Genomic DNA, 6,005 nt, shown 5'->3' on the forward strand with positions numbered 1-6,005 from the left:
AAGTATCTATTCATGCTTTCTCCTCTTGCATTCAACCTTGTGTAGGTTGCATCTTGGCATGATTTTCATTTCATATCTTGTGATACTTGTTTCCTTTCTCAAAGCATCCCAACGATGATCTCTTGTTGCTAGTTGTGATGCCCTTGATGGATGTGTGTTTGGACTTCATTTATATACAATAAGACCATATCTAGCCAAGTGCTATGCTTTCAAGCAAATATCTTATTGGTATATTTATGACTTCCTTGTGGATATCTTGTTCCTTCGTATTGTAACTATTTCGGGTGTACATTCTTCTTTGTAGATATATATATCATCATGATTTCGTCTACATAGAACCTTATACACTTGAGAGAACTTACATCTCTAGTTGATATCCTTTCTTTCACGTCCACCTTGTCTTTCTTATGTTATTTCTTTGGTGGCTCCGTGAAAGCTTTTGCCTTGGGTGCGTGTCCTCTATTGTAGCATCTTGATGCACTCGTGTGTGGTGAAGATTATTTTCCCTATGCTTGTCTTTACGAGGCTTTTATTGGTATCCCTCGTCTTGATGAGGCTTTCATCTTCTATCTTCACCACGGGTTGTCACAAGCATAGGTTCTTTATATGCTTATTAGTAAGCTTGTGAACCCATTTGCTAGTTGTGTGTGGGAATGATAGGCCTTGCATCGTGTGCCTCATTCTTTCAAGACTATGTTGATGCTTAATGCTCATTCTATTTTTAGTCTTCTCAATTGCTTCGCCATGACTCACACACATCATTTTGGTTGAGCCCATTCTTAAGTTGCCTCTTTTACATGTTGCTCAACCATGTACTTGTTGCAAGCGCTAGGCTTTGTTTCCTATATGCTCACTTGCACTGGATGTGAGTTTCTATTGATTTTGGGGGAGCTATGATCCTATTTTGTGCACTTTGTATTCAAATACAAAAATTCTTATGTGTGCACAAATCATGGGGAGCTTCTCTAGTTTCTTTAGAACACTCCTTTGCGTTTATCATAATATCTTTATTCTTGTTGCATGTAGGATCATTGGTCTAGTAGGTTCAATTGATATCCGTTGATTGCTTGCTTCAATTGGTATGATTGCTTGTGTCTCTCTCTGTTATGTCTTTGTGTCATATCATTCTTTTGCAATCTTTGGGCCTCAATATAGTTTGTCTTCCTCCACATATCGGCAATTGGATATGTGTATTGCATTCCACTCTCTTGTTGAGAGATACACAATTTATGGAGGAACACCTTTTATTTTGGCCTTCTAAGCTTTTCACCCATTTTGGCAATCGATGCCAATGGGGGAGAAGTTTCAGAGAGTTTTGTGGAGAAGTTTAGAGAGTTATCTCCTCGTGCTTTGGTTTTGTTCCTCAGTATTTGCATCTCATTCGCATGCACTATTAGTTGTTGCATTGCTTGGTGATGCATAATTCCTTATATTAACTCTCTTGAAAGTGATTGTCACCAATTACCAAAATGGGGGAGATTGAAAGAACATGCGGTGCCCCCATGTTTGGTTTTGGTAATTGATGACAATCTCTATGGACTAATGGTTTCCTTGAGTTGTATTTGAAGGGTTTGTCCATAGGATTTTCTTGGAGTCCATGTGTTGGTTTTAAGGAGAGATTGTGATGACCATCGTCCTTTTAAGGAATTATCCAAAGATCGGTCATGTGAGTGTTGAGCTTATTGCAAGCATGTCTTGAAGAATAAGATTGTGTGATCATTCATGTCCACCTTCAAGACATCATCCAAATGAAGAGAGTTGAAAAGAGTCAACACACAAAGCGCACAAGATGTACCGAGGGATCAAGTCCCATGGTATGGTAAGCATTGTCCATTACACTTTGTGTGCTAACCCATGGTCTTCGCGAGAGTTCTTTATGGGGTTAGGTTGCGGTGTGCAAGTTCAAGTGATGTATCATGAAGAGATCAAGTGCTTGAAGCTTGCCGTCCATTGTGGTGACAATGGAGTTGTGAAGATGAGCGGAAGAGTGGCTCACCCATAGTGAACTATGGGGGAGCAATCAACTAGTCTTCATCAAGCCAACGCAATCAAGAAAGGTGGTCCATCTTGAGGAGGAGTAGATCATCATCATCTAGCTCAAGTGGACTTTGTGCAAGGCAAAGGTTTGCCCTTGATAGGTTTTCTATTTTACCGGTCTCATGGTAGTTGTGGGAGACCGGGTTATAGGATCGATTGCCGTACTATCAAGGGGGGCTCTCGATGAGTTGCTTGATCGTATCGTTCGTAGAGAGCTCAAACCATTGCATCCTTGCATCATCCTTATTGGTTCTTGTTTGGTTCTTCTCCTTGTGAGTTTTGGAGCTTTTGGTCATTTTTATGACAAGCTCGAGTTCATCAAAAACGGAGTTCACATGCGTCTTCTATGATGTTTTCGATGTTGGAGGGTATGCCGGTTCTTCTCTGTTGGAGGTTTCTCTCCTCTCTTGTTAGGCATACCTCCTCTGCCTCTTCTTACTAACCAGTCTCTGTTTTGATGCTACTCGTTGTCTTGTATCCAACAAGCTTGAGTTTTCTCAATTCGGAGCTCATTTGCGGAAGTTATGGCGGTTCTGGTTTTATTGTTACCCCCGTTGTCTTCTCTGCAAAATGAAGGACTGCTAGTGTTGCTGATCTAGGGCACGCGGTAGTACTGCTCTTTGGAGCGGTAGTACCGCATGCCATTGCGGTAGTACCGCTCTGTTGGAGCAGTACTACCGTGGCCTCAGGCCAGGCGCAGCTGCTCGAGCGGTAGTAGGGGCGGATGTAATTTTTTACATCCGCGCCCTACGCGGTAGTACCGCGCCGTGGGCGCGGTAGTACCGTGGGCTCTGGCCAGGCTCAGCAGCATGAGCGGACGTAGGGGCGGATGTAATTTTTTACATCCGCGCCCTACGAGGTAGTACCGCTCTTCTTGTGCGGTAGTACCGTGCCGGAGTTTTTGCGCAGGTCCTCCCTCAGCGGAAGTAGGCACGGATGTAATTTATTTCATCCGCGCCCTTCCCAGGCTGAGACTTTCCTGCCTTGCGGTAGTACCGCAAGGGGGAGCGGTAGTACCGCGCAAGCGGTAGTACTGCCCCCTAGTCAGGCAAGTTCCGGCCTGTGCTGCTGTCGCGGTAGTACCGCGCAGCCTCGCGGTAGTACCGCGCCCCTGGTGCGGTAGTACCGCGTGGTGTGGGCTGAGTGAGGGGATAACGGTTGGATTTTCTCCCCTCCTATAAAAGGGGGTCTTCTTCCCCTTTGAGTCTAATCCTTGGAGCTCGTGTTCTTCCCCCATTGTTGACCTTCTTTGAGCTTGCTAACTCTCAATCCCTCCATGGATTCTTGCTAGTTTTTGAGGGAAAAGAGAGAGGAGATCTAGATCCACATTTCCACCAATCACTTTCTCCTCTATGTGAGGGGAGCCCCTTGGATCTAGTTCTTGGAGTTCTTGGTGTTCTCCTTCTTGTTCTTCCTCTCATTTTCCTCCCTAGCATTAGTTGCTTCGGTGGGATTTGAGAGAGAAGGACTTGGGCACTCCGTGTGCCCTTGCCATTGCATTTGGTGCATCGGTTTGAGTTCTCCACGTGATACGTGGAAGTTACAAGTTGAGAAGCTTATTACTCTTGGGTGCTTGGTGCCCTTGAGCTTGTTTATCTTGGGTGCTTGGGCCCCCTAGTCGGTTGGTGGTGTTCGGAGCTCAATCATTGTGGTGTAAAGCTCCGGGCAAGCGTCGGGGTCTCCAATTAGGTTGTGGAGATCGCCCCGAGCAATTTGACGGGTACCGGTGACCGCCCCCAAGGGTTGCCAAAGTGTACGGGTTCGGTGACCGCCCCCAAGGGTCGCCATTTGTACGGGTTCGGTGACCGCCCTCAAGGGTCCCTTAGTGGAATCACGGCATCTTGCATTGTGCGAGGGCGTGAGGAGATTACGGTGGCCCTAGTGGCTTCTTGGGGAGCATTGTGCCTCCACACCGCTCCAAACGGAGATTAGCATCCGCAAGGGTGTGAACTTCGGGATACATCATCGTCTCCTCGTGCCTCGGTTATCTCTTACCCGAGCCCTTTACTTATGCACTTTACTTTGTGATAGCCATATTGTTATTTGTCATATATCTTGCTATCACTTTGTTGCTTACCTTGCTTAGCATAAGTTGTTGGTGCACATAGGTGAGCCTAGTTGTTGTATGTTTTGTGCTTGACAAATTAACCGCTAGGTTTATTCCGCATTTGTTCGAGCCTCTACCGTAATTATTTTAAATCGCCTATTCACCCCCACCCCTCTAGGCGACATCCACGATCTTTCAGTTGGAAACACGTCTCAAAGGTGACAAGACTGTTTGTGATGAGCTGTACTTGTTGTCCAGGGACCATCTTTGACTGTATTGATTTACAAAGGATACGAGATAAATGGGAATACATTTTACACGATTGAACAAGATCAAAAGAGCACCAACCAAAACAGCGGTGTCCGTTTTGATGCAGCAACCGAGAGGGGAAAGGACACATATTATGGTTACATGGTGGACATATGGGAACTTGACTACGGACATGATTTTAAGGTCCCTTTGTTTAAGTGCAAATGGGTCAATCTGTTAGGAGGCGGGGTACAAGTAGACCCACAGTACGGAATGACAACAGTGGATCTGAAAAATCTTGGGTACACTGACGAACAGTTCGTCCTAGCCAATGATGTGGCACAGGTTATCTATGTGAAGGACATGTCTACCAAACCGAGAAAAAGAAAAGATAAGGAAGCGAATACATCATACGATGAGCCAAAGCGCCACATAGTTCTTTCAGGAAAAAGGGACATCGTGGGAGTGGAGGGCAAGACAGACATGTCTGAAGATTATGAAAAGTTTCATGAAATTCCTCCCTTCAAATTTAAGGCTGACCCAAGTATCCTGATAAACGATGAAGATTATCCATGGTTACGGCGCAATAAGAAAATGACACAAGCGAAGAAAAAGTGAATACTTTCTCCTGCAACTATTATGATGATACCATGCCAACTTTGTAACAGACGAGTATGATACCATTGTCCGTTTTGTACATGCATGCACATGCTAAGTGGGTGAAATTATGATACCATGCCAACCTTCAACCTTTTCAGAGTTTATTTGAAATGATTTAATGTCTTATGGTTCGGCCCTTGTAACACCATTAATCCCGGTTCGCTCCTTGTCAACTATGTTCTCACCAAGAACACTCAAGAGGGCAGCCACGTGGCCCATTGGTCCCGGTTCGTCTGGACCTTTTGGTCCCGGTTCCACACACGAACCGGGACCAATGCGCCTCGCCCCTGGCCCATGACCATTAGTCCCGGTTTGTGCCACAAACCGGGACTAAAGGGTTGGTCCTTGTTGCGGTCAGAGTTTAGTCCTACCTCGCCAACCGAAGGGCGCTCACACCGGTTTATAAGCCCCTCCCTCTCTGCCTTGTTGAGCTCCTCCCAAAGTGAAAATAGATGCCCTTATACAGGGAATTTGACCTAAATTCATACTGAATTTCTCTGAAATTCATAGAAATTTATTATGAATTTAGGTTGAATTCTCTCTATAGGTGCATCTATGCTCATTTTTTTAGTAAAGTTAATCACAAACTTGTGATTCACACAAATTTCAAAGAATTCAAATTTAACTATTCAAATTTGAAAACTAATGGCACTAACCGAAAGTTTATAATTTTTCTAAAACTAATGGCACTAACAGAAAGTTTATAATTTTTATTACCTAAAAGCAAAAAGAATTAAAAACTAAAGCAAAAAACAAAAGAAAATAAATAATGCAAAAAACAAAACAAAAAAATGAAAAAAAAACTATTTTTATAGTAAAGTTAATCACAAACTTGTGATTCACACAAATTTCAAAGAATTTAAATTTGAAAATTAATGGCACTAAAAGAAAGTTTATAATTTTTCTGACCTAAAAGCAAAAAAGAATTAAAAAATAAAGCAAAAACCAAAAGAAAATAAATAATGCAAAAAACAAAACAAAAAAATGAAAAAAACTATTTTTATAGTAAAGT

Source organism: Triticum aestivum, chromosome 4A (assembly GCF_018294505.1).
Source record: "Triticum aestivum cultivar Chinese Spring chromosome 4A, IWGSC CS RefSeq v2.1, whole genome shotgun sequence".
NCBI classification, from domain to species: Eukaryota; Viridiplantae; Streptophyta; class Magnoliopsida; order Poales; family Poaceae; genus Triticum; species Triticum aestivum.